Here is a 15,123-nt window from a genome sequence, read left to right on the forward strand (position 1 = left end):
ACATTCATTTTAAAAGCATTTTCTGGGGACTTCCCTGGTGGGTCAGTGGCTAAGACTCTGTACTCTCAATACAAGGAACCCACGTTTGATCCCTAATCAGGGAACTAGATCCTACACGCCGCAACTACAACCTGGTGCAGTTAAACAAGTAAATATATTTTAAAATTTCCTGGAATTCCCTGGTGATGTAGTGGTTAGCACTCCATGCTTCCACTGCAGGGGACAAGGGTTTGATCCCTGGTCAGGGAACTAGTGAACAAGGGTTTGATCCCTGATCAGGGCTTCCCTCATATCTCAGTTGGTAAAGAATCTGCCTGCAATGCAGGAGACCCCAGTTTGAATCCTGGGTTGGGAAGATCCACTGGAGAAGGGATAGGCTACCCACTCCAGTATTCTTGGGCTTTCCTTATGGCTCAGCTGGTAAAGAATCCACCTGCAGTGTGGGAGACCTGGGTTCAATCCCTGTGTTGGGAAGATCACCTGGAGAAGGGAAAGGCTACCCACTCCAGGATTCTGGCCTGGAGAATTCCATGGACTGTATAGTCCACAGGGTCGCAGAGTCGGACACGACTGAGCGACTTTCACTTTCACAGGAACTATGGTCCAGTGGTTAAGTCTGTGTGCTTCCACTGCAGGGGGCACAGGTTCGATCCTTCATGCTGTGTGGTCAAAAAATAGAAAAAAAATATTAATGAATAAATTACAAAATGATTACTAATCCTAGAAAGAAGCAGAAGGGTGTATAAGTAAAGAAATGTTCATCCCAAGACACTAGAGCTCAACTTCAAGCTATGGAATAATATTTACATGTAATAATAATGGGAATAAACATGTATCTTATCTCAGTGGAGAGTGGAATGAAGTGTGGGGAAAAGAAGTATGAGCACTAACCCCTGTTTCACAGTATGAAGTCAATAGATAAGTAAAACTGAATAATAGTGAAAGACATTATAATAATGTTTCTTGGACATTTGGTGGTGAATAATGAAAAAACTTTCAAGGGTTGCAACTGGTGGCTTCTAGGGAATGATGCTTGAGAGAGGGGCAGGAGGGAGCAAGGGGTGCTGATTTCCAGTTATAAGACTTACAAAGTGTTTGTTCTTTAAAATAATGTACATTTGCTACTTTGGTAAAAAATCTAAAAAGAAAATAGGTGGGATCAGATGGACAGGAAAAAAGCAGATAAAATTACCGTTCAGCATATCAGAGTTCATAGTTTTCTCGGGCACTAAGAATAACTGAGCACTTACTGCATGGATGCCTGCATGTATTATAAGCCCCATCCTACAGATCAGACAGTGAGATTCACATGGTTGACTTGCAACAGAGAAGGGGTTTGAATCCAGGTCGTCTGACTCCAGAGCCCCAAGTATGTCATACCCTAAAACTCCAAGCTCTGCATTAACTTTAGGAAGAGCAAAAGTGGTAGAGGTGGGGGCAGGAGTGACCAGGATAAATCAAGCAGTATCCCATCAGACACAGAGAGACTGTTGGTTCCTCTCCCTATTGTTCCACCTAGCACTTGCTGGAGGATACAGCTTTGGATTTGGGATAATGAGTGAGAATGTCTCTGTGAGGAAGAACCCGCCTAGGGCAATATCCTAGTGAGGGCAGTGGGTCCCTCATGAGAAGCAGAGCAGAGGCAACTCTGGCCCTCTCTGAGGGACAGAGGTCAGGAAAAGAAAGACAACATCATCTAGAGGTAAAATACACAATCATACATTATGCTTGGAGCAAAACTCTAGTTTTTGGTAGTGTGTCCCCGACTTGCATGCCTCATACCCAGGCCCCAACAGGACAGCTAGACCAACAACACACACAACCCACTTACACAGTTTATAAACTGGAAAATAAAGAAGTCTCCCAAAACAGAACAAAACAGGAAATATGGAGAAATATTCAGAAATAGACCTAAGAAGTCAACATTGGTCTAAAATTAGTATTAGAAGAGAAGAGATAAAATTAAAAGGGAGAAATCATTTTAAAAAAGAAGAATAAGAAAATTATCTTTAGCTAAAGAAATAAATGGGCTTTCCTCAGGGCTCAGTGATAGAAGAATACACCTGCTAGTGTAGGAGATGCAGTTTCAATCCCTGGGTCAAGAAGATCCACGGAAGAAGGAAATGGCAACCCAATCCAGTATTCTTGCCTGGAAATCCCATGGACAGAGGAGCCTCGTGGACTACAGTCCATGGGGTCGCAAAAGAGTCCAACACGACTGAGTGCCTAAACAACAACAAAACCCAGGCTTAGGGAGAAGGCAGTCTGTTTCATCTAGAAGGAATCTGCTGTAGCTTTACAATCTCGCTATCTTTCTTCAATCTGTCGAAAGCCTTCTTAGTTTGTTAACCAGTGTACTATATGAACCATGGGGCAAATTATCTCCTAATTTAAGACTTTATTGCTCAGAATATTGCACAATCACACATTCAACAAGCATTTATTGACCATTGTGACTTGTGCCAGGTACGGTGCTAGAGATTAAGAATCCAGAGTTTTAAAAAGATATTCCATCCTCTCTTGTTGATCTTTTAAGTCTTCTGGAAGAGACGGTGACAAGAAAACCCAACCGTGATAATTATCATATATCCAAAGGAATACATAAAGGAGATCTAACTCCTAACTCCTAGCATCAGACTTGGCTTAGCGACTGAACAACAAACAATAAAAATCTTCAGACTAAAAGAATATCTATACCAAGGCACATCAAAATGAAATTTCAAAACCCTAATAATAAAGAAAAAAATCCTAAAAGAATCCAGAGGATGAAAAACACTTTGTTTTAAGAAGAACATCAATCCGAACAACAGCAAACTTCCCACTTATCAAACCAAACTGTCCACTAAGTATGAGAGTAAAATGAAGCTATTCTTGCAAAATGGCTTAGAAATTTTACTACATGTATCCGATGTGAAAAAATTACTCTAGAAAGTGTAGAAATGTTTAAAGTATCCAAAAACAGCGTGATATGGGATCCAAGCTATAGCCTGGGCTGTGTATGATCCAGAAAAATGGAATACAGCTGGAAAGAAAATAATTCCTAATTCTTTAGGGGCTGACCAAGACTTCTCAATCAAGTAGCCAAATTTCAGTGATATAGGATTATATTTCCTTCTTTATGCACCCAATCCTGTTTCTTCAGAATGTCTTAGATTCATCAGACCCCTTAAGTGTATTGATTCAGAACTCCGGGGATGGGGCTGAGGAATGGGAATCTTTAACAAGCCCCTCTAAAAGACTCAAATCTACACAAAAATGTGAGATCGAATGCATAATTGTTTCCGATAGGAATTACATATGTTATTGGTTTTACATATTATTTCAATATTATTGGTTTTAAATAATTACATATTATTGGTTTTAAATTTTGAAGTAACCTATAAGCAAAGAAGGAAATAGTTTATTACTTACAAAACAGAAAGAGACTCACAGACTTGGAGAACGAATTTATGGTTGCCGGGGAAGAGAGATGGGGGGAAAGGATACTTGGGGAGTCTGGGATGGACATGGACACATTGCTATGTTTAAAATGGATAGCCAAGAAGGACTTACCATGGAGCATGAGGAAATCTGCTCAATGTTATGTAGCAGGCTAGATGGGAGAAGAGTTTGGGGGAGAATGGATACATGTATACGTCTGGCTGAGTCCCTTCGCTGTTCACCTAAAACTGTCACAACACTGTTAATCTACTATCCCCCAATAGAAAATAAAAAATTTAAGAAAATTAATGCTTAAAAAAAAAGAATGAATTAGTTTAACTATAAGTGCAGATCAAAATGTAATGGTATACATCTTGACAACACAAAAAGTAAATACCTATCAAATTTGGGAAGTGGCAAGGGGAGTTAAGGTAGAAGGAAGGGAATTTGCTGCAGTTTATACGATGTTTATAATGGAAGACTCCTAAGGGAAATGACTGATACTGGGGTCTGGGCAGGGAGAAGACAAGATGAACCTAGAACATCTTGTGCTGGAAAGTAAGAAAGTGCTCCAAAATGGATGGGAATTACTGAATGGAGAAAAAGGGAACCAGATGGAAGAGTCTCTTACTGGCCAGATTTGGAATAATTTGGGTGTTGAAATAAATAATGATGGGAATAGATGATAGAATATTGAATATCATAACATGAATATGTTATGCATGTGTTCTAATCTGATAACTTTTTAAAAAGCAACTTTATTGATGTGTAATTTTACATTCCAAAAACCCATTTTTTAAAAAATTTTACTTATGTATTTGGCTGTGCCAGGTCTTAGTTGTGGCCTGTGGAATCTTTAGTTGCAGCATACATGATCTACTTCCCTACCAGGGATTGAACCTGTGTCCCTATATTGGGAGCATGGAGTCTTAGCCACTGGACCAACAAGTGAAAGTGAAAGTCGCCCGTTCTTGTCCAACTCTTTGCAACCTCATGGACTATACAGTCCATGGAATTCTCTGGGCCAGAGTAAGTGGATAACCTTTCCCTTCTCCAGGGGATCTTCCCAACCCAGGAATCGAACCGGGGTCTCTTGCACTGCAGGCTGATTCTTTACCAACTGAGCTACCAGGGAAGCCCACTGGACCAGCAGGGAAGTCCCTAATCTGATATTTAAAAATAAAAATTAAAGCAAGGAGAAGGAAAGAAAGGAAAGCTATTTCTCATAGAAAAATGCCAACTTATAAGTGTAGAAGAAATAATGGAATTAGAAAAGCCAGTGCTTTACCACCACATGTAATGAGTGATTAAGGCAGGATTCATCATTGGATATTACAACCATTGAGTGAAAGACTGTTAGAAAACAGGATGCTTACAGGGTTTCTAAGTATCACCCCACAGATTACTCCTCATTAATGACAGAGGGGAAAAGGTACTTTGACAATGCAGGAATCTGGCAGATAGCACCTTAATAAAATGTCCACATTTAGCATCAATAATAACAGCACTAGGAGTTCCCTGGTGCTCCAGTGGTTAAGGCTCTTTGCCTCCAACTCAGGGGTCATGGGTTCAATCCCTGGTCAAGGGATTAGGATTCCACATGCCACACAGCTAATAATAATAATAATAATAATAGGACAAACTGACCTCATGTGCCCACTGATATGTGGCACTGAGAAAGGTCTATGTAGCATTTATATAGTACTGTGTAGCATCTATGTAGTAGTCCTTCCAAAAATATAGAAGCTGAAACTAATCATGAGGAAAGTATCAGACAAATCAGATGGAGAAACATTCTGCAAAACAGCACACTTCTTTGTTTTTCTTTGTTTTTTTTTAAAATGGGCAAAGGTTTTATTTTATTTTATTTCTTAATTCCTTTTTTTTTTCATTTATTTTTATTAGTTGGAGGCTAATTACTTTACAGTGTTGTAGTGGTTTTTGCCATACATTGACATGAATCAGCCATGGATGTACATGTGTTCCCCATCCTGAACCCCCCTCCCACCTCCCTCTCCATCCCATCCCTCTGGGTCTTCCCAGGGCACCAGCCCTGAGCACTTGTCTCATGCATCCAACCTGGGCTGGCGATCTGTTTCACACTTGATAGTATACTAGTTTCAATGCTATTCTCTCAGAACATCCCACCTTCACCTTCTCCCACAGAGTCCAAAAGTCTGTTCTATGCATCTGTGTCTCTTTTTCTGTTTTGCATATAGGGTTATCATTACCATCTTTTTAAATTCCATATATATGTGTTAGTATACTGTATTGGTATTTATCTTTCTGGCTTACCTCACTCTGTATAATGGGCTCCAGTTTCATCCATCTCATTAGAACTGATTCAAATGTATTCTTTTTAATGGCTGAGTAATATTCCATTGTGTATATGTACCATAGCTTCCTTATCCATTCGTCTGCTGATGCGCATCTAGGTTGCTTCCATGTCCTGGCTATTATAAACAGCAGCACAGCTCTTTGAAAAACCAGCGTCATGAAAGAAAACCCAGACTATTCTATGTTACATAAGCTGAATACACAGCAACTCAGATCAATATGTGACGACTGATTGGATCCTGGATTTTTAAAAAGTTAGAGGGACATTATTGGACAATTGCAGAAATTTGGATATGGACATTTTATTACATAGTCATCTCCTCCTGGAAAGACTGAAGGCAGGAAGAGCAGGGGGCAAGAGAGGATGAGATGGTTGGATGGTATCACCGATTGAATGGACATGAATCTGAGCAAGTTCTGGAAGATAATGAAGGACACAGAAGCCTGGCATGCTGTGTAGTCCATGGGGTCGCAAAGAATCGGACATGAATGAGTGACTGAAGAACAACAAATCAATTCTGTGTTTTCTGAGTGAGAGGACTGTATTGTGGTTATGGAGGAGAATGTCCTTCCTCTTCAGTCATGCATGTTGTAGTATGTTGGGGAGAAATGGCATCATGCCTATAACTGTTCCTCAAATGGTTCAGCAAAAAGAGTATGTATATATGTAGAGTGAGAAAAAACTATTAACAATTGAAAAATCTGGGTGAATTCTTGCAACTTCTCTGTAAGTCTGAAATTTTTCGAAATTTAAAGCTGGAGAAAGGACTTCCTTGGTGGTCCAGTGGATAAAAGTCCACCTGTCAAGCAGGGGACACAGGTTCTATGCCTGGTCCAGGAAGATCCATATGCCCCGGAGCAACTCAGCCCTGTGAACCACAACTACTGAGCCGGTGCTCCAGAGCTGGTGCTCCACAACAAGGGGAGCACCGCAGTGAGAAGCCCCTGCACCACCACAGCAGCGACGACCCACCACAACCAAAAATAAATACATTCTAAAAAAAGTAAAACATAATATTTATTGTGATAATTAGCAGAAAAACTAAAACTAAAAATTGTTCAAAGTGATTTTCATTGAGGAATAACACTGGAGTGGGTGGAAAAGGAGACCTCTAGTTTCCATTTTGCATTTTATATTTTTTTTACCTTTCTTTTTGGTTTTGCTATGTTTCTACATTGCTTCTATGATCAAAGAAATGATCATAGGAAATGCCAAAGACCGAGGCCTTTGGTAAAGCTAAATCCTTTCATTATGACCAAGGTGAGACTGGAATAACAAGAAAACATTGTCCCCTGAGCTGAGGGAGAGAGAGGAAACATCTAAGAAGAAAGGAAATAGAAAACACATTCTTGACATCTAAGAATGTGAACAGGGTGCCACAGTACAAGTCTTAGGAGTTTGGATAGAATCAAAGGACATTTTCCCAAGGGGAAAAATACATTTTATTTATCTCCCACCTTTAAATATATCTATTTTTAAAATGGTGTTAGGGACTTCCCTGGCGGTCCAGTAGCTAAATCTCTGTGTTCCTAATGTAGGTGGCCTGGGTTCTATCCCTGATCAGGGAACCAGATTCCACATGATGCAACTAAAACCTCGCATGCTGCAACCAAGACTCGGTGCAGCCAAAGAAATAAAAATAAGTATTTTTTAAAATAAGTAAATAAAATGATTTTACAAAGGACATGTATGCTGTAAGGTTTTTTTTGCATGTATATGTTTTCAGTAGCACTTGTCAGGGGTTGTCATATTATTCAAAAGAAACGTCTTCATTCCAAATAAACTTTTTTGGAAGGCAGAGATAACTACTCTTAAATTTTAATGCATTTCCTTCCATCTGTTTTTATAAGACAGATACTCTTTTGTACCTGTTGGCCAAGACAGTACTCTTGCTTTTAATTGGGATCACTTGGCATTTATTGTTTTGATTTTGCTTTTCTTAATTTATCTTGAGAATTCTAACATGTAATTGAAGAGCCTTGAAAACACTGAGATTCCATTAAATGAATGTAATATAAATTATTTTATACTTTACATATTGTTAAACATTAAGTTGTACTTTGTCATTACAAAAAATAACCCTGTAATCATTCATAAATAAGATTTGAAAATAATGGTCATGGATAAGATTCAACAACTAATATTAAGACAATAATGAGCCATCTGGATAAAAACTGAGTTGACAAAAATAGAACTGAGCTGGCTTTTTTCCTGATTATAAACCAGCATATATTCTAAATGGCTCAAAGGTTGAAATGTTAAAATATTAAAGAGAACCATAGGAAAAATGTTTTATAGCCTTGGAGAGAAGACCTTCCTAATTATGACCAAAAAATTCAGGATACAAAACATTAACGGTTGATAAATGCAAGTATGCAAAAATATGAAAAACTCTTCATGGCACTAAAAAGAGAGAGAAGTAAAAAATAAGTGGCAAACTAAAACAAAAAAGCTTGTAACACATCACAAAGGGTTATTTTCTCTCTAATATGTAGAGACTTCCTACAAGTCATTAAGGAAAAGACTAATCAGCAAAATGGACAAATGATATGAACAAAAATAGTTCACAGAAAAGGAAACACAAATGTCTGTCTCTACTCATATAAAAAAGATGCTCAAACTCACTCATAGTGAGAGAAATACTCACTAAAACTTCACTGAGGTAAAAGTGTTCACATATTAGTTTAACAAAAATCTAAAAGTTTGATGATGCCGTAGGCACATTAGCACATCGGTGGTAGGAATGTAGATCAGCACAGTCTCTATTGAGGGCAATTGGTCAGCATCCATTTAGTTATAAACACTTAGACCCTTTACCCAGCAAACTTATTTTCAGAGATTTATCCTAGAGATCCACTTGTCCATGTGTAATAAAAGGTATGTATAAGGTTGTTCATTGTAGCAGTGTTTGTAAGAGCGAAATAGTGGAAAAACCTAAATGTCCATCAATAGGAGGCTTGTTAAAGAAAATATGATATATACATAGAACACTATAACACTGTACAAAACATGAGGAAGCTCTTTGTAGATTGCTATGGGAATACATCAAAATATATTAAGTAAAAAAATAATAATACAGGAAGTTATAAAACAATGGAATCTGGCATGATATATGCTAACATTTGTACAAAGGGATATACATGGGATTTTACAGGCATAAAAATTCTCTGGATCAAAAAGGAAGAAATTATTACCCATGAAACCTATTGGAAAGGGTGAGAACTTGGCAGATTGTTGGGAAGGGATCTTTTCACTGATCTTTCAATGCTTTTTGATGTTTGAACCACTTTAAGGTATCATTCATTCAAAAACAAAATAAATAATCGTTCAATGTGTCCATGCAACCAAAAAACTGGGAAACACTTGTATGTGTGACAGAAACTGCTCATATCCATATTGTTTAAAGAGATTTTTTAAATGAACAACTAAAAGCTATAAACAGATGATTTTTTAAAAAATCTCAATAGAAATCTTTTTAACATTTAATCTTAGCAAACAAATGCAAATACAACGTCACATTTTAAAATCCTCCACGTTGGACAAAGATTTTTACAGCAAAAACTAAGGCAACATTGTTAATCAACTATCAATATATTCCAATAAAAAATAAGTAGCAAGGGAAAATATAAAAATAAAATAATAATAACCAGTACAGTATTAATTAGTGCAAGGCAGGGACACAAAACTCCCATTCTTGATGGGTGTCAGTTGGTACAAGAAAGGCAACTCAGCAGCTAATGTGTGTCAAAAGCCTCAAAATTACTTATAACCTTTGGCAAAGTAATTCCACATCCGAGGAAGACTTCTGTGACGATCACCCTTGTCAGAACAAAGGCGCAGACCGCCCTGCCCGCAGTACGGAGCAGCCCAGTCAGACAGCGAGTGGGCTGTAGGGGGCCCCTAGGCAGATCCCGGTGAAGGCGGAGAACACCCAGGGCCGCCGATCAGGGCTCTTCAAGTCCTGTTGAATCGTCAGCTGGAAACCTAGAGGCCTCTGCTCTGCTGCCATCTGGTGGTTCTCAAGTAATAGCACCCAGCCAGGGAGGAGAACTCGCGTCTCCATCAAGGAACTTAGAACCAAGGGGCCCTCTCCTCAGGCTTTTGTTGCTGTTGTTTTTAGCGGCTTGCGGAATCTTCGTTCCCCAACCAGGGATTGAATTCGGGCCACGGCAGCGAAAGCGCCAAGTTTTAAACACTGGACTGCCAGGAATTTCCCCTCTTATCTAGTTTTATTTAACAAACACTAATAAAGCATTTGGGCTTCCTTGGTGGCTCCGTGGTAAAGAATCCGCCTGCCAGTGCAGGAGACAACAAGGGACGAGAGTTCAATCCCTGGGTCAGGAAGATCCCCTGGAGAAGGAAACGGCAACCCAGTCCAGTATTCTTGCCTGGAAATCCCCTAGACAGAGGAGCCATGGGGTCACAAAGAGTCGGACACGACTTAGCGACTAAAACAAACAATAAAGCATTTACTGTGTTCCAGGCGTTGTGCTCAGCACTTACAAGCATTCCCCCTTAATCCTCATAACAGTCCTATGAAATAGGTACTTTTATCATCCTCATTTCATACATGAGGTAACTAAAAGACAGGGATTAGGTTACTTGGCCAAGGACACACAGTGGCTAAGTTCAAGATTAGAACATCTTGTTGATAGCAGGGTTTGTGCCCTGATCCACCTCCATTGTGAGGATCAAAGGTCTGGGTGATGCTAATAACCCTCAGAGAGAACATCATAGAACACACTGTAGCTGCTACCTTCCCCCTTCCCCTAGCTCATCTCTCCCAAACAAGTTCACACAAGGACTGAGTTCACCTCTATAGGCCGCCCAACCTGAATCGAAGACAACCACTGGCCCAGGCGAGATCCAGTGGGTTTTTAAAAATTTTATTTACAAAATATTCCATATATTTAGACGTAAAAAATAAAATAACAGGGCTTCCCTAGTGGCTCAGCAGTGAAGAATCTGCCTGCCAACCCAGGAGACACCAGTTTGATCCCTGATCCAGGAAGATTCCACATGCCTCGGAGCAAGTAAGTCCGCTGCACCATACTATTAAGCCTGTGCCCTAGAGCACATTCTCGAGAAGAGAAGAGAAACCAGAGCAATGAGAAGCCCACTTACGACAACTAGAGAGTAACCTCTGCTCTCTGCAACTAGAGGAAAGCCCTCACAGCAACGAAGACCCAGCAGAGCCAAAATAAACAAATAAAAATTTAAGAAAACACAGTAACATAACACACTCAGCACCCACCTGCAACTTAAAATATAGTGTTTCTAGCAGTTCTGCGTCAGTGATGAGGTTGACTCCTTATAGTTCACTGGCTTGTTTTCTGTGGTTGTATTTAACACAGGAGGGTCACCAACTGGGCCATGAAGGTAAGGCCACTGTTACAGCAATCCTTCCCCTTCCTAACAGAGAGTACCCCCCCCCCCCCCCCCAATTACTGCTAATTGTATCCTGTTGGAGACGTCTGCAGTTTGGGTCACATAGCAGTCACTTCAGGTGGAGCTGAGAAAGCTTGGTTGTTACAGTCTAGGTAGATAGTGACTCCCAGTCATGACTGGCTGTGGCTCTGAGCTCTTAAAGGAATGGGAAGCCCAAGGGCTCAGAAAGCATGAATTAGAGACCAGGGTTATTGACTACTTAGCAAATTCTTGAAAGCTCTGGAGCCATCTACAGAGTTTTCAGTGTGTGCCTTTTCCCTCTAGGGAAAGGGTCTATTCCATATGTTTTATAAGATTCTTAAAAACGTCTGAGCCCTTCCAAAAAGATTGAGTCATCCTTATAGATCATGGGTTGACAAATGGCCCACAGGCCAAATCCAGTTCAATGCTTGCTTTTGCGCAACACACAAGCTAGGGATTTTTTTATTTTTAGGGTTTATTTTTGTAGATCTTTTCCTTTTCTTGTGTTTCCTGCCTAAAGAAAAGTTCCTTTAGCATTTGTTGTAAAACTGGCTTAGTGGTGCTGAATTCTCTTAACTTTTGCTTGTCTGGAAAGCTTTTGATTTCTCCATCAAATCTAAACGAGAGTCTTGCTGGGTAGAGTATTCTTGGTTGTGGGTTCTTCCCTTTCATCACTTGGAATATATCATGCCATTCTTTTCTGGCTCGTAGACTTTCTGTTGAGAAATCAGCTGATTTTTTAAAAATATTTTTAAATGGTTAAAAAAATCAAAAGAATATTTCATGACATGAAAATGAAAAGAACTTCAAATGTGTCTACAGATAAAATTTATTGGAACACAGCTACATTCATTCATTTACATAGTCCTGGCTGCTTTTGTGCTAGAAGAGCAGAGTTGAATACTTGCAACAGAGAGGCAACACCTAAAAATTTACTATCTGGCCCTTTTCTGAAAAAATTTGCTGACTTTGCCAGAGATGGGACTGGATAACTCGTGAATTTATGGACCTCTATTTGTCACTTGAATGTAGATGCTGTTATGGTGGATAAAGCACAAATTCACTTAGATATAATATTAATATAGTGGACAAGCCAGGCTTCAGCAATATGTGAACCATGAACTTCCAGTGTGAAATGTGAAACCCAAACGACTCCATTTTAGGATAGCACTGCCATTTTGAGTGAAACCCCCTCCCGAGGAGAGAAAACGAAATTTAAAGAGAAAGAAACTCAACGAGCCAATCAGGGGAGGACAGGAAAGTCCCTCCCCCCTTACTCTAACCCACCAATCAGTAGCTAACAGGACACCCTCAGCTGAAGAATTAACCAATCCCCTTAAGCTTCCCTTCCAGCTTCCCCTGCTATACAGTATAAAAATGATTCACCTCTTTCACGGGGGACTCCTTCGCCATTGTGTGAAGAGAGTCCCTGCTCGAGCTTGTAATAAAGTTCCTCACTGCTTTTGCATCGACCCGCGGCTCCTGTGGTGTTTGGTGGGATTCCGTGATCCGGGTACAACATTTTGGGGGCTCGTCCGGGATCCCCCAGACTCTCCAGGACCCGCGCTTCGGAGGACAAACGGCCGGTAAGCAGTAGCAGCAGCTGCATCTGTATCTGTAAGGGGGCCCCGCTCTGTAGCTGGACTTAAACCTAGGCGGACGCGCCGATAAGGTCTCCAGCAGGGAGCAGGAAGAGACGTCTTCCAGCTCCCACTCAGTAGTCCTATACATATATATATATGTATATATATATATATATCTGATATACATCTGATATACATCTGATATACTCTGTACCTTTTGTTCTCGGAATTGCGCGCTCTGTTATTTGTCTGGTGTGTCGTCTTGTTTGTTCATTGTGTGACTGACTGACGATGGGACAGACCCAATCTGGATGCTCTCCGCTTACCTTAATAACTGACCATTTCAAAGAAGTTAGAGCTCGAGCTCGTAAGCTGAGTGTAGAAATTAAAAAATCTCGGATGATTTTCTTCTGCAGGAACGAATGGCCCGACTTTAACGTAGGCTGGCCTCCTGAAGGGACTTTCGACTTAAGGACTGTCCGGAGAGTCCGAGAAATCATCCTCAGACCTCGAAGCATATATCCCGACCAGATCCCATATATCCTGGCTTGGGAAGATGTAATAGTCACCCCACCCCTTTGGATCCAACCCTTTTTACCTCCACAGGCAGAAGAATTCATTGAGATCCTAGTGGTTGAAGAAAAGGAAGAGTCTCTGGCTGCCCCCTGTGCCCCTGTTTTGCAGGAAGATTAGACTCTTCTTGATCTCCTTCTCACACCTCCACCATATTCTCTCCCCCCTCCTATTCAGCCCGAACCCCCACTTCCCCAACCTTCTCCAGAAGCGGCTGGGGGAGGACCTGCAATGAACACCCGAAATCATAGGGCCGCCTCCCCCGGGGGGCCTGCCGACTCTACTTCAGCAGCTATTCTTCCTCTCAGGGCTCTGGGTCCCCCTGATGCTGATGGAGATCAGCCCCTTCAATATTGGCCCTTTTCTACTAGTGATTTATACAATTGGAGGACCCAGAACGCCCCATTTTCAGAGAGACCTAAAGAGCTTATTAATTTGTTAGAAACTGTTCTGTTTACTCATCAACCTATGTGGGACGATTGTCAGCAGCTACTCCAGATATTATTCACCAGAGAAGAAAGAGAAAGGATCCAGCTAGAGGCGCGGAAACTGGTGCCAGGAGATAATGGGCAACCCAGGCTAACCCTGCGACGATTGACTCCTCCTTCCCTTTGTCTAGGCCACAGTGGGACTATAACACGGCGGAAGGTAAGGAGCGGCTCTGGGTCTACCGCCAGACTCTGTTGGGGGGTCTCAAAGCGGCCGCTCGCAGGCCCACTAATTTGGCTAAGGTAGGTAATGTACAGCAAGGGAGAGAAGAGAGTCCTGCGGCGTTCCTGGAGAGACTGATGGACGCATTCCGTCAGTACACTCCCATGGACCCTGAGGCGGAGGATACTAGGTCAGCCTTAATGATGCATTTTATTAATCAGTCAGCCCCAGATATAAGGAAGAAGTTACAGAAGATAGATAGATTAGGTGAAAAATCTATTCAAGATCTGATGGCAGTAGCAGAGAAAGTTTATAATAACCGAGAGACACCTGAAGAGAAGCAGACTAGAGCCGCCGACCGGCAGACCCGACATATGGCTCGCATTCTCCTGGCCGCCACCAGCGCCCAGCCGAACGAACGAGAGAAGAGATTGAAACAACTGGCAGAAGGTAAGCCGAAACCTAACCCCCAGGGAAAACCAAAGTTAGGACGGAACCAGTGTGCATATTGTAAAAAAGAAGGACATTGGGTTAAGGATTGCCCTAAAAAGTTCAAACAAGGAACCAACGTTTTGGCTCTGGAGGACCTGAGAGACTAGGGGAGACGGGGCCCGGAACCCCTCCCCGAGCCCAGGGTAACCTTAAAAGTGGAGGGGACCCCAATTGAGTTTTTAGTGGACACTGGGGCCGAACATTCTGTCCTGCTTGACCCACGGGGAAAACTCTCTTCAAAGACTTCATGGGTGCAGGGGGCCACTGGTATGAAAAAATATTCATGGACTACCCGAAGAAACCTAGATCTGAGCACGGGCCGGGTATCCCACTCTTTCATGGTCATACCAGACTGCCCCTACCCACTGCATTAGTTGCATTCATGGGCAACTAACTTGGACGAGACTACCACAAGGATTCAAGAACTCGCCCACGATCTTCGACGAAGCATTACATGAGGACCTGGGTGACTACCATATCCAACACCCACGGGTTACCTTGCTACAGTATGTGGACGACCTTTTGTTGGCCACAGAATCCCAACAAACCTGTCTGGAGGCAACCAGAGACTTGCTGTATACTTCAGGTGAGCTGGGATATCGGGCCTTCGCAAAGAAAGCACAAATTGGCAGGCAAGAGGTTCTTTACCTGGGATAC

Source organism: Dama dama, chromosome 12 (genome assembly GCF_033118175.1).
Source record: "Dama dama isolate Ldn47 chromosome 12, ASM3311817v1, whole genome shotgun sequence".
Taxonomy (NCBI): Eukaryota; Metazoa; Chordata; class Mammalia; order Artiodactyla; family Cervidae; genus Dama; species Dama dama.